Genomic DNA, 23,175 nt, shown 5'->3' with positions numbered 1-23,175 from the left:
ATCCTTCAGTCCCGCTCGGGGGGCACGGAACCCCCGCCACACACAGCTTCAAGTAGCGAGTCAGGCGCCGGGGCTTTCGCTTACGGCCACACCACCCTGAACACGCCCGATCTCGTCTGATCTCGGAAGCTAAGCAGCGTCGGGCCTGGTTAGTACTTGGATGGGAGACTGCCTGGGAATACCAGGTGCTGTAAGCTTTTGCTCTCCCGGCCAGCAGGGGTCGCCGTTGGTGCCGTAGGCTTTGGGAGGAAAACCTGCAGGATGGAAAGGTGATCTATAGCCTCATCTCTAGAGATGTTTTGTTGCTGTGGCATGTGTGTGACCCATATTCAAAAAAAAAAACCCGTCTGTAAAACGAATATCGAAGCTGCCTCTAAATCTGCAAATGAAGATGAGTCGATAAACCACTCGTTTTTCGTATAACTAGACATATATTCATTTGTTACCGATTTCATTCATTGAGCACGGATACAATAGAATTACAGCCATTCACTGTTTGACATGTCTGCACTGGTACAGAACCGAGCAATCAGAAAACGGGTGAAACTGTCTTTAGACTCAGCATACAGTACCGAGGCCCCCCATGACCAAATAAAGGCTAACCTCGATAATCAGCCTAAAGAACGCAGACTACAGCAAAACGACTGACTTTGAAAAGGGAATGAACGTCCGGAAGGAGTAGTGGAACTAGCTTGAGATGCTTCTCCGGACCCCTAACTAAAAGCCAGCGAGAACCAGCAGCGGCGTCCACTCCTGTCGAACCGGGATCCTTCCACAGCCACGCAGCTCGTGGTGTCCTAACCCTCCCGTATCTGATTTTGGACCAAGCACATCAGGGGAGAGCGCGAACGCAGTCCCCCACTACCAGAAATTATGCAGTCGAGATTCCCACATTTGGGGAATTCGCAGGGGTCAACACAGCTGGAGTGCAATGGCCGAGCCTCGCCCTAGGTGAACCTCCTTCTTGATCAAGGTATCTCCCCTGCCAGGTAAGTATGAGTTAAACAGGCCCCTGCAAGCGGCCCGCACCCACAGCACAAATCGCGCAGCCTAGGCCACCTCCTCGCCCCGCACGCCACCGCCTCCTGCTGGGCCCACTCTTTCACACACTCACACGCCACACTAACACACAAAAGTGTGGGCAAAACGAGAAAACGAGCGCGCCGTTTCCTACACATCTGCAGTCGCCGTTGCGCATTCGCAGCATGTCCTGGGATGCAATTCGGCCTCATTTGCATAACTCCAGACCGGCAGATCGCCACGCAAGCTCGCGACGTGCGCCTGCCACACACCGAACAAACCTTTTCAGCAATTTCCAAAAAACGGGCCTGCTCGCCTGCCCACAAGGCTCCGTCTCTTACCTGCTCTCCAGAGCCTGCTGCCTTCTGTGCTTTTCTCTCGGCACCGCTGCAGTGCACACAACTCCTGCAGCGGGAGGGGGGGAGAAAGTTCCCGCGCTCCGCCGCAGGGAAGGCTCGCTCCGTGCGCACACGTCCTTTCGATGCCAGTCCAACAAGTGCTCCGCATTAGCTGCGTCGGGGCTCCGGCGTGTCGCACCTCACCTCACCTCGCCCCGCCCCCTCCTTGAATGTCTGCCGCTGGGCATGCCCCGCTCTCCTCCGCCTTATCTTATCGCGTGTCAGCACCGACAATGGCCACAATGCCGGGGAATGGCACCTGTAAAGTGTTAATTGGGGCACAGGAACAGCCCGTCTCGTCTCGGGGGGGCCGGCTTCAGAGACAATACAGCAAACACAGCGGGGCGGGGGAAGAAGACGACACCACACATGCGGGTACATTCAGCTCCGGCGGGAACGAGACATTTGTCGGTCTTTTCAAGTGCCGAGAGCCGAGCAATCCTTCACTTGTATCGTTTCTCCCCGGTGACTAGATCTGGCCCTGCGACTCTCGACTGGGCTCACCCCCGGGGCAGCCCAGCAGGTGTGAGCCTGGCCGGCACCCGGATGGGAGATTCCACCCCGGAAAAGCTCCGGTTGCTGCTGCTCCTGCAAGAGGTGTGACTGGGACCAGTAGGGAGCGCTCACCCTGCGGGCTGTGTGGCTCTCTTACGCCCCAGCCTCCTGATGGCGACACTCTGCTGCACAAACAGGCGCCGTCCTTCGGGGGAGGCGTCAAACCGAGGTCCCGACCCTCCTTGGCCATTAGGAAACCCCAGGGCGTCTCTCAAAAAGAGACGCCGGGGGTGTCCCTCTGGTGTTAGTGCTCCCCTTTACCCATCAGTCGGGGTCTCCTCCTAATCCCCGTCTCACCTGTAACAATCAATGACGAGGCCCCCCTGTCCGTGAGATTTAGTACTCGCGCAAGAGACCGGGGGCAGAGCGCGAACGCGGTCCCCCGCCCCCCACAAAGTGCGCGCTCCGGGTTCCCTCTCGGGGCCCTGCAACACAGCGGAAGGGCAGCGAGAAGGAGCCTCTTGCTCTGACGCCGCAAGGCCACAAGAGGGCGGAGGCGCCGCGCGCCCGGCCGACGTGTTGGACCGGTGCGCTTTACGTGCTGAAATAAACACGCGAAAGCCCCGAAATGTTTCCAGAGTGCTGTGCACTGGAGGTTTTTGTCTGGTGAAGACTTGCCTGGTGCTCCTCCGTGCAGATTGTTTGTCCTCCTCCAGTGCGGGACGAGCCAACACAAGGGAGCGCATTCGCCAACATCCAGGCACGCAATGCGATTTGGAAAGCAGCTCCTTTCCAAAGAGTTGCACACGAACGATCCTTCAGTCCCGCTCGGGGGGCACGGAAGCCCCGCCACACATAGCTTCAAGTAGCGAGTCAGGCGCCGGGGCTTTCGCTTACGGCCACACCACCCTGAACACGCCCGATCTCGTCTGATCTCGGAAGCTAAGCAGCGTCGGGCCTGGTTAGTACTTGGATGGGAGACTGCCTGGGAATACCAGGTGCTGTAAGCTTTTGCTCTCCCGGCCAGCAGGGGTCGCCGTTGGTGCCGTAGGCTTTGGGAGGAAAACCTGCAGGATGGAAAGGTGATCTATAGCCTCATCTCTAGAGATGTTTTGTTGCTGTGGCATGTGTGTGACCCATATTAAAAAAAAAAAACCCGTCTGTAAAACGAATATCGAAGCTGCCTCTAAATCTGCAAATGAAGATGAGTCGATAAACCACTCGTTTTTCGTATAACTAGACATATATTCATTTGTTACCGATTTCATTCATTGAGCACGGATACAATAGAATTACAGCCATTCACTGTTTGACATGTCTGCACTGGTACAGAACCGAGCAATCAGAAAACGGGTGAAACTGTCTTTAGACTCAGCATACAGTACCGAGGCCCCCCATGACCAAATAAAGGCTAACCTCGATAATCAGCCTAAAGAACGCAGACTACAGCAAAACGACTGACTTTGAAAAGGGAATGAACGTCCGGAAGGAGTAGTGGAACTAGCTTGAGATGCTTCTCCGGACCCCTAACTAAAAGCCAGCGAGAACCAGCAGCGGCGTCCACTCCTGTCGAACCGGGATCCTTCCGCAGCCACGCAGCTCGTGGTGTCCTAACCCTCCCGTATCTGATTTTGGACCAAGCACATCAGGGGAGAGCGCGAACGCAGTCCCCCACTACCAGAAATTATGCAGTGGAGATTCCCACATTTGGGGAATTCGCAGGGGTCAACACAGCCGGAGTGCAATGGCCGAGCCTCGCCCTAGGTGAACCTCCTTCTTGATCAAGGTATCTCCCCTGCCAGGTAAGTATGAGTTAAACAGGCCCCTGCAAGCGGCCCGCACCCACAGCACAAATCGCGCAGCCTAGGCCACCTCCTCGCCCCGCACGCCACCGCCTCCTGCTGGGCCCACTCTTTCACACACTCACACGCCACACTAACACTCAAAAGTGTGGGCAAAACGAGAAAACGAGCGCGCCGTTTCATACACATCTGCAGTCGCCGTTGCGCATTCGCAGCATGTCCTGGGATGCAATTCGGCCTCATTTGCATAACTCCAGACCGGCAGATCGCCACGCAAGCTCGCGACGTGCGCCTGCCACACACCGAACAAACCTTTTCAGCAATTTCCAAAAAACGGGCCTGCTCGCCTGCCCACAAGGCTCCGTCTCTTACCTGCTCTCCAGAGCCTGCTGCCTTCTGTGCTTTTCTCTCGGCACCGCTGCAGTGCACACAACTCCTGCAGCGGGAGGGGGGGAAAAAGTTCCCGCGCTCCGCCGCAGGGAAGGCTCGCTCCGTGCGCACACGTCCTTTCGATGCCAGTCCAACAAGTGCTCCGCATTAGCTGCGTCGGGGCTCCGGCGTGTCGCACCTCACCTCACCTCGCACTGCCCCCTCCTTGAATGTCTGCCGCTGGGCATGCCCCGCTCTCCTCCGCCTTATCTTATCGCGTGTGAGCACCGACAATGGCCACAATGCCGGGGAATGGCACCTGTAAAGTGTTAATTGGGGCACAGGAACAGCCCGTCTCGTCTCGGGGGGGCCGGCTTCAGAGACAATACAGCAAACACAGCGGGGCGGGGGAAGAAGACGACACCACACATGCGGGTACATTCAGCTCCGGCGGGAACGAGACATTTGTCGGTCTTTTCAAGTGCCGAGAGCCGAGCAATCCTTCACTTGTATCGTTTCTCCCCGGTGACTAGATCTGGCCCTGCGACTCTCGACTGGGCTCACCCCCGGGGCAGCCCAGCAGGTGTGAGCCTGGCCGGCACCCGGATGGGAGATTCCACCCCGGAAAAGCTCCGGTTGCTGCTGCTCCTGCAAGAGGTGTGACTGGGACCAGTAGGGAGCGCTCACCCTGCGGGCTGTGTGGCTCTCTTACGCCCCAGCCTCCTGATGGCGACACTCTGCTGCACAAACAGGCGCCGTCCTTCGGGGGAGGCGTCAAACCGAGGTCCCGACCCTCCTTGGCCATTAGGAAACCCCAGGGCGTCTCTCAAAAAGAGACGCCGGGGGTGTCCCTCTGGTGTTAGTGCTCCCCTTTACCCATCAGTCGGGGTCTCCTCCTAATCCCCGTCTCACCTGTAACAATCAATGATGAGGCCCCCCTGTCCGTGAGATTTAGTACTCGCGAAAGAGACCGGGGGCAGAGCGCGAACGCGGTCCCCCGCCCCCCACAAAGTGCACGCTCCGGGTTCCCTCTCGGGGCCCTGCAACACAGCGGAAGGGCAGCGAGAAGGAGCCTCTTGCTCTGATGCCGCAAGGCCACAAGAGGGCGGAGGCGCCGCGCGCCCGGCCGACGTGTTGGACCGGTGCGCTTTACGTGCTGAAATAAACACGCGAAAGCCCCGAAATGTTTCCAGAGTGCTGTGCACTGGAGGTTTTTGTCTGGTGAAGACTTGCCTGGTGCTCCTCCGTGCAGATTGTTTGTCCTCCTCCAGTGCGGGACGAGTCAACACAAGGGAGCGCATTCGCCAACATCCAGGCACGCAATGCGATTTGGAAAGCAGCTCCTTTCCAAAGAGTTGCACACGAACGATCCTTCAGTCCCGCTCGGGGGGCACGGAAGCCCCGCCACACATAGCTTCAAGTAGCGAGTCAGGCGCCGGGGCTTTCGCTTACGGCCACACCACCCTGAACACGCCCGATCTCGTCTGATCTCGGAAGCTAAGCAGCGTCGGGCCTGGTTAGTACTTGGATGGGAGACTGCCTGGGAATACCAGGTGCTGTAAGCTTTTGCTCTCCCGGCCAGCAGGGGTCGCCGTTGGTGCCGTAGGCTTTGGGAGGAAAACCTGCAGGATGGAAAGGTGATCTATAGCCTCATCTCTAGAGATGTTTTGTTGCTGTGGCATGTGTGTGACCCATATTCAAAAAAAAAAACCCGTCTGTAAAACGAATATCGAAGCTGCCTCTAAATCTGCAAATGAAGATGAGTCGATAAACCACTCGTTTTTCGTATAACTAGACATATATTCATTTGTTACCGATTTCATTCATTGAGCACGGATACAATAGAATTACAGCCATTCACTGTTTGACATGTCTGCACTGGTACAGAACCGAGCAATCAGAAAACGGGTGAAACTGTCTTTAGACTCAGCATACAGTACCGAGGCCCCCCATGACCAAATAAAGGCTAACCTCGATAATCAGCCTAAAGAACGCAGACTACAGCAAAACGACTGACTTTGAAAAGGGAATGAACGTCCGGAAGGAGTAGTGGAACTAGCTTGAGATGCTTCTCCGGACCCCTAACTAAAAGCCAGCGAGAACCAGCAGCGGCGTCCACTCCTGTCGAACCAGGATCCTTCCGCAGCCACGCAGCTCGTGGTGTCCTAACCCTCCCGTATCTGATTTTGGACCAAGCACATCAGGGGAGAGCGCGAACGCAGTCCCCCACTACCAGAAATTATGCAGTCGAGATTCCCACATTTGGGGAATTCGCAGGGGTCAACACAGCCGGAGTGCAATGGCCGAGCCTCGCCCTAGGTGAACCTCCTTCTTGATCAAGGTATCTCCCCTGCCAGGTAAGTATGAGTTAAACAGGCCCCTGCAAGCGGCCCGCACCCACAGCACAAATCGCGCAGCCTAGGCCACCTCCTCGCCCCGCACGCCACCGCCTCCTGCTGGGCCCACTCTTTCACACACTCACACGCCACACTAACACTCAAAAGTGTGGGCAAAACGAGAAAACGAGCGCGCCGTTTCCTACACATCTGCAGTCGCCGTTGCGCATTCGCAGCATGTCCTGGGATGCAATTCGGCCTCATTTGCATAACTCCAGACCGGCAGATCGCCACGCAAGCTCGCGACGTGCGCCTGCCACACACCGAACAAACCTTTTCAGCAATTTCCAAAAAACGGGCCTGCTCGCCTGCCCACAAGGCTCCGTCTCTTACCTGCTCTCCAGAGCCTGCTGCCTTCTGTGCTTTTCTCTCGGCACCGCTGCAGTGCACACAACTCCTGCAGCGGGAGGGGGGGAAAAAGTTCCCGCGCTCCGCCGCAGGGAAGGCTCGCTCCGTGCGCACACGTCCTTTCGATGCCAGTCCAACAAGTGCTCCGCATTAGCTGCGTCGGGGCTCCGGCGTGTCGCACCTCACCTCACCTCGCACTGCCCCCTCCTTGAATGTCTGCCGCTGGGCATGCCCCGCTCTCCTCCGCCTTATCTTATCGCGTGTGAGCACCGACAATGGCTACAATGCCGGGGAATGGCACCTGTAAAGTGTTAATTGGGGCACAGGAACAGCCCGTCTCGTCTCGGGGGGGCCGGCTTCAGAGACAATACAGCAAACACAGCGGGGCGGGGGAAGAAGACGACACCACACATGCGGGTACATTCAGCTCCGGTGGGAACGAGACATTTGTCGGTCTTTTCAAGTGCCGAGAGCCGAGCAATCCTTCACTTGTTTCGTTTCTCCCCGGTAACTAGATCTGGCCCTGCGACTCTCGACTGGGCTCACCCCCGGGGCAGCCCAGCAGGTGTGAGCCTGGCCGGCACCCGGATGGGAGATTCCACCCCGGAAAAGCTCCGGTTGCTGCTGCTCCTGCAAGAGGTGTGACTGGGACCAGTAGGGAGCGCTCACCCTGCGGGCTGTGTGGCTCTCTTACGCCCCAGCCTCCTGATGGCGACACTCTGCTGCACAAACAGGCGCCGTCCTTCGGGGGAGGCGTCAAACCGAGGTCCCGACCCTCCTTGGCCATTAGGAAACCCCAGGGCGTCTCTCAAAAAGAGACGCCGGGGGTGTCCCTCTGGTGTTAGTGCTCCCCTTTACCCATCAGTCGGGGTCTCCTCCTAATCCCCGTCTCACCTGTAACAATCAATGATGAGGCCCCCCTGTCCGTGAGATTTAGTACTCGCGAAAGAGACCGGGGGCAGAGCGCGAACGCGGTCCCCCGCCCCCCACAAAGTGCACGCTCCGGGTTCCCTCTCGGGGCCCTGCAACACAGCGGAAGGGCAGCGAGAAGGAGCCTCTTGCTCTGATGCCGCAAGGCCACAAGAGGGCGGAGGCGCCGCGCGCCCGGCCGACGTGTTGGACCGGTGCGCTTTACGTGCTGAAATAAACACGCGAAAGCCCCGAAATGTTTCCAGAGTGCTGTGCACTGGAGGTTTTTGTCTGGTGAAGACTTGCCTGGTGCTCCTCCGTGCAGATTGTTTGTCCTCCTCCAGTGCGGGACGAGTCAACACAAGGGAGCGCATTCGCCAACATCCAGGCACGCAATGCGATTTGGAAAGCAGCTCCTTTCCAAAGAGTTGCACACGAACGATCCTTCAGTCCCGCTCGGGGGGCACGGAACCCCCGCCACACACAGCTTCAAGTAGCGAGTCAGGCGCCGGGGCTTTCTCTTACGGCCACACCACCCTGAACACGCCCGATCTCGTCTGATCTCGGAAGCTAAGCAGCGTCGGGCCTGGTTAGTACTTGGATGGGAGACTGCCTGGGAATACCAGGTGCTGTAAGCTTTTGCTCTCCCGGCCAGCAGGGGTCGCCGTTGGTGCCGTAGGCTTTGGGAGGAAAACCTGCAGGATGGAAAGGTGATCTATAGCCTAATCTCTAGAGATGTTTTGTTGCTGTGGCATGTGTGTGACCCATATTCAAAAAAAAAAACCCGTCTGTAAAACGAATATCGAAGCTGCCTCTAAATCTGCAAATGAAGATGAGTTGATAAACCACTCGTTTTTCGTATAACTAGACATATATTCATTTGTTACCGATTTCATTCATTGAGCACGGATACAGTAGAGGTACAGCCATTCACTGTTTGACATGTCTGCACTGGTACAGAACCGAGCAATCAGAAAACGGGTGAAACTGTCTTTAGACTCAGCATACAGTACCGAGGCCCCCCATGACCAAATAAAGGCTAACCTCGATAATCAGCCTAAAGAACGCAGACTACAGCAAAACGACTGACTTTGAAAAGGGAATGAACGTCCGGAAGGAGTAGTGGAACTAGCTTGAGATGCTTCTCCGGACCCCTAACTAAAAGCCAGCGAGAACCAGCAGCGGCGTCCACTCCTGTCGAACCGGGATCCTTCCGCAGCCACGCAGCTCGTGGTGTCCTAACCCTCCCGTATCTTATTTTGGACCAAGCACATCAGGGGAGAGCGCGAACGCAGTCCCCCACTACCAGAAATTATGCAGTCGAGATTCCCACATTTGGGGAATTCGCAGGGGTCAGCACAGCCGGAGTGCAATGGCCGAGCCTCGCCCTGGGTGAACCTCCTTCTTGATCAAGGTATCTCCCCTGCCAGGTAAGTATGAGTTAAACAGGCCCCTGCAAGCGGCCCGCACCCACAGCACAAATCGCGCAGCCTAGGCCACCTCCTCGCCCCGCACGCCACCGCCTCCTGCTGGGCCCACTCTTTCACACACTCACACGCCACACTAACACTCAAAAGTGTGGGCAAAACGAGAAAACGAGCGCGCCGTTTCCTACACATCTGCAGTCGCCGTTGCGCATTCGCAGCATGTCCCGGGATGCAATTCGGCCTCATTTGCATAACTCCAGACCGGCAGATCGCCACGCAAGCTCGCGACGTGCGCCTGCCACACACCGAACAAACCTTTTCAGCAATTTCCAAAAAACGGGCCTGCTCGCCTGCCCACAAGGCTCCGTCTCTTACCTGCTCTCCAGAGCCTGCTGCCTTCTGTGCTTTTCTCTCGGCACCGCTGCAGTGCACACAACTCCTGCAGCGGGAGGGGGGGAGAAAGTTCCCGCGCTCCGCCGCAGGGAAGGCTCGCTCCGTGCGCACACGTCCTTTCGATGCCAGTCCAACAAGTGCTCCGCATTAGCTGCGTCGGGGCTCCGGCGTGTCGCACCTCACCTCACCTCGCACTGCCCCCTCCTTGAATGTCTGCCGCTGGGCATGCCCCGCTCTCCTCCACCTTATCTTATCGCGTGTGAGCACCGACAATGGCCACAATGCCGGGGAATGGCACCTGTAAAGTGTTAATTGGGGCACAGGAACAGCCCGTCTCGTCTCGGGGGGGCCGGCTTCAGAGACAATACAGCAAACACAGCGGGGCGGGGGAAGAAGACGACACCACACATGCGGGTACATTCAGCTCCAGCGGGAACGAGACATTTGTCGGTCTTTTCAAGTGCCGAGAGCCGAGCAATCCTTCACTTGTATCGTTTCTCCCCGGTGACTAGATCTGGCCCTGCGACTCTCGACTGGGCTCACCCCCGGGGCAGCCCAGCAGGTGTGAGCCTGGCCGGCACCCGGATAGGAGATTCCACCCCGGAAAAGCTCCGGTTGCTGCTGCTCCTGCAAGAGGTGTGACTGGGACCAGTAGGGATCGCTCACCCTGCGGGCTGTGTGGCTCTCTTACGCCCCAGCCTCCTGATGGCGACACTCTGCTGCACAAACAGAGGTCAAACCGAGGTCCCGACCCTCCTTGGCCATTAGGAAACCCCAGGGCGTCTCTCAAAAAGAGACGCCGGGGGTGTCCCTCTGGTGTTAGTGCTCCCCTTTACCCATCAGTCGGGGTCTCCTCCTAATCCCCGTCTCACCTGTAACAATCAATGACGAGGCCCCCCTGTCCGTGAGATTTAGTACTCGCGCAAGAGACCGGGGGCAGAGCGCGAACGCGGTCCCCCGCCCCCCACAAAGTGCGCGCTCCGGGTTCCCTCTCGGGGCCCTGCAACACAGCGGAAGGGCAGCGAGAAGGAGCCTCTTGCTCTGACGCCGCAAGGCCACAAGAGGGCGGAGGCGCCGCGCGCCCGGCCGACGTGTTGGACCGGTGCGCTTTACGTGCTGAAATAAACACGCGAAAGCCCCGAAATGTTTCCAGAGTGCTGTGCACTGGAGGTTTTTGTCTGGTGAAGACTTGCCTGGTGCTCCTCCGTGCAGATTGTTTGTCCTCCTCCAGTGCGGGACGAGCCAACACAAGGGAGCGCATTCGCCAACATCCAGGCACGCAATGCGATTTGGAAAGCAGCTCCTTTCCAAAGAGTTGCACACGAACGATCCTTCAGTCCCGCTCGGGGGGCACGGAAGCCCCGCCACACACAGCTTCAAGTAGCGAGTCAGGGGCCGGGGCTTTCGCTTACGGCCACACCACCCTGAACACACCCGATCTCGTCTGATCTCGGAAGCTAAGCAGCGTCGGGCCTGGTTAGTACTTGGATGGGAGACTGCCTGGGAATACCAGGTGCTGTAAGCTTTTGCTCTCCCGGCCAGCAGGGGTCGCCGTTGGTGCCGTAGGCTTTGGGAGGAAAACCTGCAGGATGGAAAGGTGATCTATAGCCTCATCTCTAGAGATGTTTTGTTGCTGTGGCATGTGTGTGACCCATATTCAAAAAAAAAAACCCGTCTGTAAAACGAATATCGAAGCTGCCTCTAAATCTGCAAATGAAGATGAGTCGATAAACCACTCGTTTTTCGTATAACTAGACATATATTCATTTGTTACCGATTTCATTCATTGAGCACGGATACAATAGAGGTACAGCCATTCACTGTTTGACATGTCTGCACTGGTACAGAACCGAGCAATCAGAAAACGGGTGAAACTGTCTTTAGACTCAGCATACAGTACCGAGGCCCCCCATGACCAAATAAAGGCTAACCTCGATAATCAGCCTAAAGAACGCAGACTACAGCAAAACGACTGACTTTGAAAAGGGAATGAACGTCCGGAAGGAGTAGTGGAACTAGCTTGAGATGCTTCTCCGGACCCCTAACTAAAAGCCAGCGAGAACCAGCAGCGGCGTCCACTCCTGTCGAACCGGGACCCTTCCGCAGCCACGCAGCTCGTGGTGTCCTAACCCTCCCGTATCTGATTTTGGACCAAGCACATCAGGGGAGAGCGCGAACGCAGTCCCCCACTACCAGAAATTATGCAGTCGAGATTCCCACATTTGGGGAATTCGCAGGGGTCAGCACAGCCGGAGTGCAATGGCCGAGCCTCGCCCTGGGTGAACCTCCTTCTTGATCAAAGTATCTCCCCTGCCAGGTAAGCATGAGTTAAACAGGCCCCTGCAAGCGGCCCGCACCCACAGCACAAATCGCGCAGCCTAGGCCACCTCCTCGCCCCGCACGCCACCGCCTCCTGCTGGGCCCACTCTTTCACACACTCACACGCCACACTAACACTCAAAAGTGTGGGCAAAACGAGAAAACGAGCGCGCCGTTTCCTACACATCTGCAGTCGCCGTTGCGCATTCGCAGCATGTCCCGGGATGCAATTCGGCCTCATTTGCATAACTCCAGACCGGCAGATCGCCACGCAAGCTCGCGACGTGCGCCTGCCACACAACGAACAAACCTTTTCAGCAATTTCCAAAAAACGGGCCTGCTCGCCTGCCCACAAGGCTCCGTCTCTTACCTGCTCTCCAGAGCCTGCTGCCTTCTGTGCTTTTCTCTCGGCACCGCTGCAGTGCACACAACTCCTGCAGCGGGAGGGGGGGAGAAAGTTCCCGCGCTCCGCCGCAGGGAAGGCTCGCTCCGTGCGCACACGTCCTTTCGATGCCAGTCCAACAAGTGCTCCGCATTAGCTGCGTCGGGGCTCCGGCGTGTCGCACCTCACCTCACCTCGCACTGCCCCCTCCTTGAATGTCTGCCGCTGGGCATGCCCCGCTCTCCTCCGCCTTATCTTATCGCGTGTGAGCACCGACAATGGCCACAATGCCGGGGAATGGCACCTGTAAAGTGTTAATTGGGGCACAGGAACAGCCCATCTCGTCTCGGGGGGGCCGGCTTCAGAGACAATACAGCAAACACAGCGGGGCGGGGGAAGAAGACGACACCACACATGCGGGTACATTCAGCTCCGGCGGGAACGAGACATTTGTCGGTCTTTTCAAGTGCCGAGAGCCGAGCAATCCTTCACTTGTATCGTTTCTCCCCGGTGACTAGATCTGGCCCTGCGACTCTCGACTGGGCTCACCCCCGGGGCAGCCCAGCAGGTGTGAGCCTGGCCGGCACCCGGATGGGAGATTCCACCCCGGAAAAGCTCCGGTTGCTGCTGCTCCTGCAAGAGGTGTGACTGGGACCAGTAGGGAGCGCTCACCCTGCGGGCTGTGTGGCTCTCTTACGCCCCAGCCTCCTGATGGCGACACTCTGCTGCACAAACAGGCGCCGTCCTTCGGGGGAGGCGTCAAACCGAGGTCCCGACCCTCCTTGGCCATTAGGAAACCCCAGGGCGTCTCTCAAAAAGAGACGCCGGGGGTGTCCCTCTGGTGTTAGTGCTCCCCTTTACACATCAGTCGGGGTCTCCTCCTAATCCCCGTCTCACCTGTAACAATCAATGACGAGGCCCCCCTGTCCGTGAGATTTAGTACTCGCGCAAGAGACCGGGGGCAGAGCGCGAACGCGGTCCCCCGCCCCCCACAAAGTGCGCGCTCCGGGTTCCCTCTCGGGGCCCTGCAACACAGCGGAAGGGCAGCGAGAAGGAGCCTCTTGCTCTGACGCCGCAAGGCCACAAGAGGGCGGAGGCGCCGCGCGCCCGGCCGACGTGTTGGACCGGTGCGCTTTACGTGCTGAAATAAACACGCGAAAGCCCCGAAATGTTTCCAGAGTGCTGTGCACTGGAGGTTTTTGTCTGGTGAAGACTTGCCTGGTGCTCCTCCGTGCAGATTGTTTGTCCTCCTCCAGTGCGGGACGAGTCAACACAAGGGAGCGCATTCGCCAATATCCAGGCACGCAATGCGATTTGGAAAGCAGCTCCTTTCCAAAGAGTTGCACACGAACGATCCTTCAGTCCCGCTCGGGGGGCACGGAACCCCCGCCACACACAGCTTCAAGTAGCGAGTCAGGCGCCGGGGCTTTCGCTTACGGCCACACCACCCTGAACACGCCCGATCTCGTCTGATCTCGGCAGCTGAGCAGCGTTGGGCCTGGTTAGTACTTGGATGGGAGACTGCCTGGGAATACCAGGTGCTGTAAGCTTTTGCTCTCCCGGCCAGCAGGGGTCGCCGTTGGTGCCGTAGGCTTTGGGAGGAAAACCTGCAGGATGGAAAGGTGATCTATAGCCTCATCTCTAGAGATGTTTTGTTGCTGTGGCATGTGTGTGACCCATATTCAAAAAAAAAAACCCGTCTGTAAAACGAATATCGAAGCTGCCTCTAAATCTGCAAATGAAGATGAGTCGATAAACCACTCGTTTTTCGTATAACTAGACATATATTCATTTGTTACCGATTTCATTCATTGAGCACGGATACAATAAAGGTACAGCCATTCACTGTTTGACATGTCTGCACTGGTACAGAACCGAGCAATCAGAAAACGGGTGAAACTGTCTTTAGACTCAGCATACAGTACCGAGGCCCCCCATGACCAAATAAAGGCTAACCTCGATAATCAGCCTAAAGAACGCAGACTACAGCAAAACGACTGACTTTGAAAAGGGAATGAACGTCCGGAAGGAGTAGTGGAACTAGCTTGAGATGCTTCTCCGGACCCCTAACTAAAAGCCAGCGAGAACCAGCAGCGGCGTCCACTCCTGTCGAACCGGGATCCTTCCGCAGCCACGCAGCTCGTGGTGTCCTAACCCTCCCGTATCTGATTTTGGACCAAGCACATCAGGGGAGAGCGCGAACGCAGTCCCCCACTACCAGAAATTATGCAGTCGAGATTCCCACATTTGGGGAATTCGCAGGGGTCAGCACAGCCGGAGTGCAATGGCCGAGCCTCGCCCTGGGTGAACCTCCTTCTTGATCAAGGTATCTCCCCTGCCAGGTAAGTATGAGTTAAACAGGCCCCTGCAAGCGGCCCGCACCCACAGCACAAATCGCGCAGCCTAGGCCACCTCCTCGCCCCGCACGCCACCGCCTCCTGCTGGGCCCACTCTTTCACACACTCACACGCCACACTAACACTCAAAAGTGTGGGCAAAACGAGAAAACGAGCGCGCCGTTTCCTACACATCTGCAGTCGCCGTTGCGCATTCGCAGCATGTCCCGGGATGCAATTCGGCCTCATTTGCATAACTCCAGACCGGCAGATCGCCACGCAAGTTCGCGACGTGCGCCTGCCACACACCGAACAAACCTTTTCAGCAATTTCCAAAAAACGGGCCTGCTCGCCTGCCCACAAGGCTCCGTCTCTTACCTGCTCTCCAGAGCCTGCTGCCTTCTGTGCTTTTCTCTCGGCACCGCTGCAGTGCACACAACTCCTGCAGCGGGAGGGGGGGAGAAAGTTCCCACGCTCCGCCGCAGGGAAGGCTCGCTCCGTGCGCACACGTCCTTTCGATGCCAGTCCAACAACTGCTCCGCATTAGCTGCGTCGGGGCTCCGGCGTGTCGCACCTCACCTCACCTCGCACTGCCCCCTCCTTGAATGTCTGCCGCTGGGCATGCCCCGCTCTCCTCCGCCTTATCTTATCGCGTGTGAGCACCGACAATGGCCACAATGCCGGGGAATGGCACCTGTAAAGTGTTAATTGGGGCACAGGAACAGCCCATCTCGTCTCGGGGGGGCCGGCTTCAGAGACAATACAGCAAACACAGTGGGGCGGGGGAAGAAGACGACACCACACATGCGGGTACATTCAGCTCCGGCGGGAACGAGACATTTGTCGGTCTTTTCAAGTGCCGAGAGCCGAGCAATCCTTCACTTGTATCGTTTCTCCCCGGTGACTAGATCTGGCCCTGCGACTCTCGACTGGGCTCACCCCCGGGGCAGCCCAGCAGGTGTGAGCCTGGCCGGCACCCGGATGGGAGATTCCACCCCGGAAAAGCTCCGGTTGCTGCTGCTCCTGCAAGAGGTGTGACTGGGACCAGTAGGGAGCGCTCACCCTGCGGGCTGTGTGGCTCTCTTACGCCCCAGCCTCCTGATGGCGACACTCTGCTGCACAAACAGGCGCCGTCCTTCGGGGGAGGCGTCAAACCGAGGTCCCGACCCTCCTTGGCCATTAGGAAACCCCAGGGCGTCTCTCAAAAAGAGACGCCGGGGGTGTCCCTCTGGTGTTAGTGCTCCCCTTTACACATCAGTCGGGGTCTCCTCCTAATCCCCGTCTCACCTGTAACAATCAATGACGAGGCCCCCCTGTCCGTGAGATTTAGTACTCGCGCAAGAGACCGGGGGCAGAGCGCGAACGCGGTCCCCCGCCCCCCACAAAGTGCGCGCTCCGGGTTCCCTCTCGGGGCCCTGCAACACAGCGGAAGGGCAGCGAGAAGGAGCCTCTTGCTCTGACGCCGCAAGGCCACAAGAGGGCGGAGGCGCCGCGCGCCCGGCCGACGTGTTGGACCGGTGCGCTTTACGTGCTGAAATAAACACGCGAAAGCCCCGAAATGTTTCCAGAGTGCTGTGCACTGGAGGTTTTTGTCTGGTGACCAAGCACATCAGGGGAGAGCGCGAACGCAGTCCCCCACTTCTAGAAATTATGCAGTCGAGATTCCCACATTTGGGGAATTCGCAGGGGTCAACACAGCCGGAGTGCAATGGCCGAGCCTCGCCCTGGGTGAACCTCCTTCTTGATCAAGGTATCTCCCCTGCCAGGTAAGTATGAGTTAAACAGGCCCCTGCAAGCGGCCCGCACCCACAGCACAAATCGCGCAGCCTAGGCCACCTCCTCGCCCCGCACGCCACCGCCTCCTGCTGGGCCCACTCTTTCACACACTCACACGCCACACTAACACTCAAAAGTGTGGGCAAAACGAGAAAACGAGCGCGCCGTTTCCTACACATCTGCAGTCGCCGTTGCGCATTCGGACCATGTCCCGGGATGCAATTCGGCCTCATTTGCATAACTCCAGACCGGCAGATCGGCACGCAAGCTTGCGACGTGCGCCTGCCACACACCGAACAAACCTTTTCAGCAATTTCCAAAAAACGGGCCTGCTCGCCTGCCCACAAGGCTCCGTCTCTTACCTGCTCTCCAGAGCCTGCTGCCTTCTGTGCTTTTCTCTCGGCACCGCTGCAGTGCACACAACTCCTGCAGCGGGAGGGGGGGAGAAAGTTCCCGCGCTCCGCCGCAGGGAAAGCTCGCTCCGTGCGCACACGTCCTTTCGATGCCAGTCCAACAAGTGCTCCGCATTAGCTGCGTCGGGGCTCCGGCGTGTCGCACCTCACCTCACCTCGCCCTACCCCCTCCTTGAATGTCTGCCGCTGGGCATGCCCCGCTCTCCTCCGCCTTATCTTATCGCGTGTGAGCACCGACAATGGCCACAATGCCGGGGAATGGCACCTGTAAAGTGTTAATTGGGGCACAGGAACAGCCCGTCTCGTCTCGGGGGGGCCGGCTTCAGAGACAATACAGCAAACACAGCGGGGCGGGGGAAGAAGACGACACCACACATGCGGGTACATTCAGCTCCGGCGGGAACGAGACATTTGTCGGTCTTTTCAAGTGCCGAGAGCCGAGCAATCCTTCACTTGTATCGTTTCTCCCCGGTGACTAGATCTGGCCCTGCGACTCTCGACTGGGCTCACCCCCGGGGCAGCCCAGCAGGTGTGAGCCTGGCCGGCACCCGGATAGGAGATTCCACCCCGGAAAAGCTCCGGTTGCTGCTGCTCCTGCAAGAGGTGTGACTGGGACCAGTAGGGAGCGCTCACCCTGCGGGCTGTGTGGCTCTCTTACGCCCCAGCCTCCTGATGGCGACACTCTGCTGCACAAACAGAGGTCAAACCGAGGTCCCGACCCTCCTTGGCCATTAGGAAACCCCAGGGCGTCTCTCAAAAAGAGACGCCGGGGGTGTCCCTCTGGTGTTAGTGCTCCCCTTTACCCATCAGTCGGGGTCTCCTCCTAATCCCCGTCTCACCTGTAACAATCAATGACGAGGCCCCCCTGTCCGTGAGATTTAGTACTCGCGCAAGAGACCGGGGGCAGAGCGCGAACGCGGTCCCCCGCCCCCCACAAAGTGCGCGCTCCGGGTCCTGCAACACAGCGGAAGGGCAGCGAGAAGGAGCCTCTTGCTCTGACGCCGCAAGGCCACAAGAGGGCGGAGGCGCCGCGCGCCCGGCCGACGTGTTGGACTGGTGCGCTTTACGTGTTGAAATAAACACGCGAAAGCCCCGAAATGTTTCCAGAGTGCTGTGCACTGGAGGTTTTTGTCTGGTGAAGACTTGCCTGGTGCTCCTCCGTGCAGATTGTTTGTCCTCCTCCAGTGCGGGACGAGCCAACACAAGGGAGCGCATTCGCCAACATCCAGGCACGCAATGCGATTTGGAAAGCAGCTCCTTTCCAAAGAGTTGCACACGAACGATCCTTCAGTCCCGCTCGGGGGGCACGGAAGCCCCGCCACACACAGCTTCAAGTAGCGAGTCAGGCGCCGGGGCTTTCGCTTACGGCCACACCACCCTGAACACGCCCGATCTCGTCTGATCTCGGAAGCTAAGCAGCGTCGGGCCTGGTTAGTACTTGGATGGGAGACTGCCTGGGAATACCAGGTGCTGTAAGCTTTTGCTCTCCCGGCCAGCAGGGGTTGCCGTTGGTGCCGTAGGCTTTGGGAGGAAAACCTGCAGGATGGAAAGGTGATCTATAGCCTCATCTCTAGAGATGTTTTGTTGCTGTGGCATGTGTGTGACCCATATTCAAAAAAAAAAACCCGTCTGTAAAACGAATATCGAAGCTGCCTCTAAATCTGCAAATGAAGATGAGTCGATAAACCACTCGTTTTTCGTATAACTAGACATATATTCATTTGTTACCGATTTCATTCATTGAGCACGGATACAATAAAGGTACAGCCATTCACTGTTTGACATGTCTGCACTGGTACAGAACCGAGCAATCAGAAAACGGGTGAAACTGTCTTTAGACTCAGCATACAGTACCGAGGCCCCCCATGACCAAATAAAGGCTAACCTCGATAATCAGCCTAAAGAACGCAGACTACAGCAAAACGACTGACTTTGAAAAGGGAATGAACGTCCGGAAGGAGTAGTGGAACTAGCTTGAGATGCTTCTCCGGACCCCTAACTAAAAGCCAGCGAGAACCAGCAGCGGCGTCCACTCCTGTCGAACCGGGATCCTTCCGCAGCCACGCAGCTCGTGGTGTCCTAACCCTCCCGTATCTGATTTTGGACCAAGCACATCAGGGGAGAGCGCGAACGCAGTCCCCCACTACCAGAAATTATGCAGTCGAGATTCCCACATTTGGGGAATTCGCAGGGGTCAGCACAGCCGGAGTGCAATGGCCAAGCCTCGCCCTGGGTGAACCTCCTTCTTGATCAAAGTATCTCCCCTGCCAGGTAAGTATGAGTTAAACAGGCCCCTGCAAGCGGCCCGCACCCACAGCACAAATCGCGCAGTCTAGGCCACCTCCTCGCCCCGCACGCCACCGCCTCCTGCTGGGCCCACTCTTTCACACACTCACACGCCACACTAACACTCAAAAGTGTGGGCAAAACGAGAAAACGAGCGCGCCGTTTCCTACACATCTGCAGTCGCCGTTGTGCATTCGCAGCATGTCCCGGGATGCAATTCGGCCTCATTTGCATAACTCCAGACCGGCAGATCGCCACGCAAGCTCGCGACGTGCGCCTGCCACACAACGAACAAACCTTTTCAGCAATTTCCAAAAAACGGGCCTGCTCGCCTGCCCACAAGGCTCCGTCTCTTACCTGCTCTCCAGAGCCTGCTGCCTTCTGTGCTTTTCTCTCGGCACCGCTGCAGTGCACACAACTCCTGCAGCGGGAGGGGGGGAGAAAGTTCCCGCGCTCCGCCGCAGGGAAGGCTCGCTCCGTGCGCACACGTCCTTTCGATGCCAGTCCAACAAGTGCTCCGCATTAGCTGCGTCGGGGCTCCGGCGTGTCGCACCTCACCTCACCTCGCCCTACCCCCTCCTTGAATGTCTGCCGCTGGGCATGCCCCGCTCTCCTCCGCCTTATCTTATCGCGTGTGAGCACCGACAATGGCCACAATGCCGGGGAATGGCACCTGTAAAGTGTTAATTGGGGCACAGGAACAGCCCGTCTCGTCTCGGGGGGGCCGGCTTCAGAGACAATACAGCAAACACAGCGGGGCGGGGGAAGAAGACGACACCACACATGCGGGTACATTCAGCTCCGGCGGGAACGAGACATTTGTCGGTCTTTTCAAGTGCCGAGAGCCGAGCAATCCTTCACTTGTATCGTTTCTCCCCGGTGACTAGATCTGGCCCTGCGACTCTCGACTGGGCTCACCCCCGGGGCAGCCCAGCAGGTGTGAGCCTGGCCGGCACCCGGATAGGAGATTCCACCCCGGAAAAGCTCCGGTTGCTGCTGCTCCTGCAAGAGGTGTGACTGGGACCAGTAGGGAGCGCTCACCCTGCGGGCTGTGTGGCTCTCTTACGCCCCAGCCTCCTGATGGCGACACTCTGCTGCACAAACAGAGGTCAAACCGAGGTCCCGACCCTCCTTGGCCATTAGGAAACCCCAGGGCGTCTCTCAAAAAGAGACGCCGGGGGTGTCCCTCTGGTGTTAGTGCTCCCCTTTACCCATCAGTCGGGGTCTCCTCCTAATCCCCGTCTCACCTGTAACAATCAATGACGAGGCCCCCCTGTCCGTGAGATTTAGTACTCGCGCAAGAGACCGGGGGCAGAGCGCGAACGCGGTCCCCCGCCCCCCACAAAGTGCGCGCTCCGGGTCCTGCAACACAGCGGAAGGGCAGCGAGAAGGAGCCTCTTGCTCTGACGCCGCAAGGCCACAAGAGGGCGGAGGCGCCGCGCGCCCGGCCGACGTGTTGGACCGGTGCGCTTTACGTGTTGAAATAAACACGCGAAAGCCCCGAAATGTTTCCAGAGTGCTGTGCACTGGAGGTTTTTGTCTGGTGAAGACTTGCCTGGTGCTCCTCCGTGCAGATTGTTTGTCCTCCTCCAGTGCGGGACGAGCCAACACAAGGGAGCGCATTCGCCAACATCCAGGCACGCAATGCGATTTGGAAAGCAGCTCCTTTCCAAAGAGTTGCACACGAACGATCCTTCAGTCCCGCTCGGGGGGCACGGAAGCCCCGCCACACACAGCTTCAAGTAGCGAGTCAGGCGCCGGGGCTTTCGCTTACGGCCACACCACCCTGAACACGCCCGATCTCGTCTGATCTCGGAAGCTAAGCAGCGTCGGGCCTGGTTAGTACTTGGATGGGAGACTGCCTGGGAATACCAGGTGCTGTAAGCTTTTGCTCTCCCGGCCAGCAGGGGTCGCCGTTGGTGCCGTAGGCTTTGGGAGGAAAACCTGCAGGATGGAAAGGTGATCTATAGCCTCATCTCTAGAGATGTTTTGTTGCTGTGGCATGTGTGTGACCCATATTCAAAAAAAAAAACCCGTCTGTAAAACGAATATCGAAGCTGCCTCTAAATCTGCAAATGAAGATGAGTCGATAAACCACTCGTTTTTCGTATAACTAGACATATATTCATTTGTTACCGATTTCATTCATTGAGCACGGATACAATAAAGGTACAGCCATTCACTGTTTGACATGTCTGCACTGGTACAGAACCGAGCAATCAGAAAACGGGTGAAACTGTCTTTAGACTCAGCATACAGTACCGAGGCCCCCCATGACCAAATAAAGGCTAACCTCGATAATCAGCCTAAAGAACGCAGACTACAGCAAAACGACTGACTTTGAAAAGGGAATGAACGTCCGGAAGGAGTAGTGGAACTAGCTTGAGATGCTTCTCCGGACCCCTAACTAAAAGCCAGCGAGAACCAGCAGCGGCGTCCACTCCTGTCGAACCGGGATCCTTCCGCAGCCACGCAGCTCGTGGTGTCCTAACCCTCCCGTATCTGATTTTGGACCAAGCACATCAGGGGAGAGCGCGAACGCAGTCCCCCACTACCAGAAATTATGCAGTCGAGATTCCCACATTTGGGGAATTCGCAGGGGTCAGCACAGCCGGAGTGCAATGGCCAAGCCTCGCCCTGGGTGAACCTCCTTCTTGATCAAATTATCTCCCCTGCCAGGTAAGTATGAGTTAAACAGGCCCCTGCAAGCGGCCCGCACCCACAGCACAAATCGCGCAGTCTAGGCCACCTCCTCGCCCCGCACGCCACCGCCTCCTGCTGGGCCCACTCTTTCACACACTCACACGCCACACTAACACTCAAAAGTGTGGGCAAAACGAGAAAACGAGCGCGCCGTTTCCTACACATCTGCAGTCGCCGTTGTGCATTCGCAGCATGTCCCGGGATGCAATTCGGCCTCATTTGCATAACTCCAGACCGGCAGATCGCCACGCAAGCTCGCGACGTGCGCCTGCCACACAACGAACAAACCTTTTCAGCAATTTCCAAAAAACGGGCCTGCTCGCCTGCCCACAAGGCTCCGTCTCTTACCTGCTCTCCAGAGCCTGCTGCCTTCTGTGCTTTTCTCTCGGCACCGCTGCAGTGCACACAACTCCTGCAGCGGGAGGGGGGGAGAAAGTTCCCGCGCTCCGCCGCAGGGAAGGCTCGCTCCGTGCGCACACGTCCTTTCGATGCCAGTCCAACAAGTGCTCCGCATTAGCTGCGTCGGGGCTCCGGCGTGTCGCACCTCACCTCACCTCGCCCTACCCCCTCCTTGAATGTCTGCCGCTGGGCATGCCCCGCTCTCCTCCGCCTTATCTTATCGCGTGTGAGCACCGACAATGGCCACAATGCCGGGGAATGGCACCTGTAAAGTGTTAATTGGGGCACAGGAACAGCCCGTCTCGTCTCGGGGGGGCCGGCTTCAGAGACAATACAGCAAACACAGCGGGGCGGGGGAAGAAGACGACACCACACATGCGGGTACATTCAGCTCCGGCGGGAACGAGACATTTGTCGGTCTTTTCAAGTGCCGAGAGCCGAGCAATCCTTCACTTGTATCGTTTCTCCCCGGTGACTAGATCTGGCCCTGCGACTCTCGACTGGGCTCACCCCCGGGGCAGCCCAGCAGGTGTGAGCCTGGCCGGCACCCGGATAGGAGATTCCACCCCGGAAAAGCTCCGGTTGCTGCTGCTCCTGCAAGAGGTGTGACTGGGACCAGTAGGGAGCGCTCACCCTGCGGGCTGTGTGGCTCTCTTACGCCCCAGCCTCCTGATGGCGACACTCTGCTGCACAAACAGAGGTCAAACCGAGGTCCCGACCCTCCTTGGCCATTAGGAAACCCCAGGGCGTCTCTCAAAAAGAGACGCCGGGGGTGTCCCTCTGGTGTTAGTGCTCCCCTTTACCCATCAGTCGGGGTCTCCTCCTAATCCCCGTCTCACCTGTAACAATCAATGACGAGGCCCCCCTGTCCGTGAGATTTAGTACTCGCGCAAGAGACCGGGGGCAGAGCGCGAACGCGGTCCCCCGCCCCCCACAAAGTGCGCGCTCCGGGTCCTGCAACACAGCGGAAGGGCAGCGAGAAGGAGCCTCTTGCTCTGACGCCG

At 57.8% G+C, this 23,175-nt stretch overlaps 16 non-coding genes and 1 pseudogene across 16 annotated transcripts; 8 read left to right on the top strand and 9 right to left on the bottom strand.

Moving 5' to 3' along the window:
* The first annotated feature begins 78 nt into the window (after positions 1 to 78).
* LOC148631618 (5S ribosomal RNA) lies at positions 79 to 197 on the top strand. The gene has a single exon (XR_015934704.1). It is a non-coding gene; the product is annotated as a 5S ribosomal RNA (ribosomal RNA).
* Positions 198 to 833: 636 nt separating this feature from the next.
* LOC148631617 (U1 spliceosomal RNA) lies at positions 834 to 997 on the bottom strand. The gene has a single exon (XR_015934680.1). It is a non-coding gene; the product is annotated as a U1 spliceosomal RNA (small nuclear RNA).
* A 1,807-nt stretch (positions 998 to 2,804) lies between these two features.
* LOC148631616 (5S ribosomal RNA) lies at positions 2,805 to 2,923 on the top strand. The gene has a single exon (XR_015934703.1). It is a non-coding gene; the product is annotated as a 5S ribosomal RNA (ribosomal RNA).
* A 636-nt stretch (positions 2,924 to 3,559) lies between these two features.
* Positions 3,560 to 3,723, bottom strand: LOC148631615 (U1 spliceosomal RNA). The gene has a single exon (XR_015934681.1). It is a non-coding gene; the product is annotated as a U1 spliceosomal RNA (small nuclear RNA).
* Positions 3,724 to 5,530: 1,807 nt separating this feature from the next.
* Positions 5,531 to 5,649, top strand: LOC148631614 (5S ribosomal RNA). Its single transcript, XR_015934702.1, has one exon. It is a non-coding gene; the product is annotated as a 5S ribosomal RNA (ribosomal RNA).
* A 636-nt stretch (positions 5,650 to 6,285) lies between these two features.
* On the bottom strand, positions 6,286 to 6,449 carry LOC148631613 (U1 spliceosomal RNA). Its single transcript, XR_015934662.1, has one exon. It is a non-coding gene; the product is annotated as a U1 spliceosomal RNA (small nuclear RNA).
* A 1,807-nt stretch (positions 6,450 to 8,256) lies between these two features.
* Positions 8,257 to 8,375, top strand: LOC148631612 (5S ribosomal RNA). Its single transcript, XR_015934710.1, has one exon. It is a non-coding gene; the product is annotated as a 5S ribosomal RNA (ribosomal RNA).
* Positions 8,376 to 9,011: 636 nt separating this feature from the next.
* Positions 9,012 to 9,175, bottom strand: LOC148631611 (U1 spliceosomal RNA). The gene has a single exon (XR_015934651.1). It is a non-coding gene; the product is annotated as a U1 spliceosomal RNA (small nuclear RNA).
* A 1,788-nt stretch (positions 9,176 to 10,963) lies between these two features.
* On the top strand, positions 10,964 to 11,082 carry LOC148631610 (5S ribosomal RNA). Its single transcript, XR_015934690.1, has one exon. It is a non-coding gene; the product is annotated as a 5S ribosomal RNA (ribosomal RNA).
* Positions 11,083 to 11,718: 636 nt separating this feature from the next.
* LOC148631609 (U1 spliceosomal RNA) lies at positions 11,719 to 11,882 on the bottom strand. The gene has a single exon (XR_015934671.1). It is a non-coding gene; the product is annotated as a U1 spliceosomal RNA (small nuclear RNA).
* Positions 11,883 to 13,689: 1,807 nt separating this feature from the next.
* Positions 13,690 to 13,808, top strand: LOC148631608 (5S ribosomal RNA; annotated as a pseudogene).
* Positions 13,809 to 14,444: 636 nt separating this feature from the next.
* On the bottom strand, positions 14,445 to 14,608 carry LOC148631607 (U1 spliceosomal RNA). Its single transcript, XR_015934641.1, has one exon. It is a non-coding gene; the product is annotated as a U1 spliceosomal RNA (small nuclear RNA).
* A 1,596-nt stretch (positions 14,609 to 16,204) lies between these two features.
* On the bottom strand, positions 16,205 to 16,368 carry LOC148631606 (U1 spliceosomal RNA). The gene has a single exon (XR_015934674.1). It is a non-coding gene; the product is annotated as a U1 spliceosomal RNA (small nuclear RNA).
* A 1,775-nt stretch (positions 16,369 to 18,143) lies between these two features.
* LOC148631605 (5S ribosomal RNA) lies at positions 18,144 to 18,262 on the top strand. Its single transcript, XR_015934701.1, has one exon. It is a non-coding gene; the product is annotated as a 5S ribosomal RNA (ribosomal RNA).
* Positions 18,263 to 18,898: 636 nt separating this feature from the next.
* On the bottom strand, positions 18,899 to 19,062 carry LOC148631604 (U1 spliceosomal RNA). The gene has a single exon (XR_015934667.1). It is a non-coding gene; the product is annotated as a U1 spliceosomal RNA (small nuclear RNA).
* A 1,775-nt stretch (positions 19,063 to 20,837) lies between these two features.
* LOC148631603 (5S ribosomal RNA) lies at positions 20,838 to 20,956 on the top strand. The gene has a single exon (XR_015934700.1). It is a non-coding gene; the product is annotated as a 5S ribosomal RNA (ribosomal RNA).
* A 636-nt stretch (positions 20,957 to 21,592) lies between these two features.
* On the bottom strand, positions 21,593 to 21,756 carry LOC148631602 (U1 spliceosomal RNA). The gene has a single exon (XR_015934679.1). It is a non-coding gene; the product is annotated as a U1 spliceosomal RNA (small nuclear RNA).
* Between the last annotated feature and the right edge of the window lie 1,419 nt (positions 21,757 to 23,175).

The sequence above is a fragment of the Lepisosteus platostomus genome, unplaced genomic scaffold, assembly GCF_059453375.1.
Source record: "Lepisosteus platostomus isolate fLepPlt1 unplaced genomic scaffold, fLepPlt1.hap1 Scaffold_75_H1, whole genome shotgun sequence".
Taxonomy (NCBI): domain Eukaryota; kingdom Metazoa; phylum Chordata; class Actinopteri; order Semionotiformes; family Lepisosteidae; genus Lepisosteus; species Lepisosteus platostomus.
Note: the sequence above shows the minus strand (reverse complement) of the source record. Positions and strands in the feature narration are given on the sequence as shown.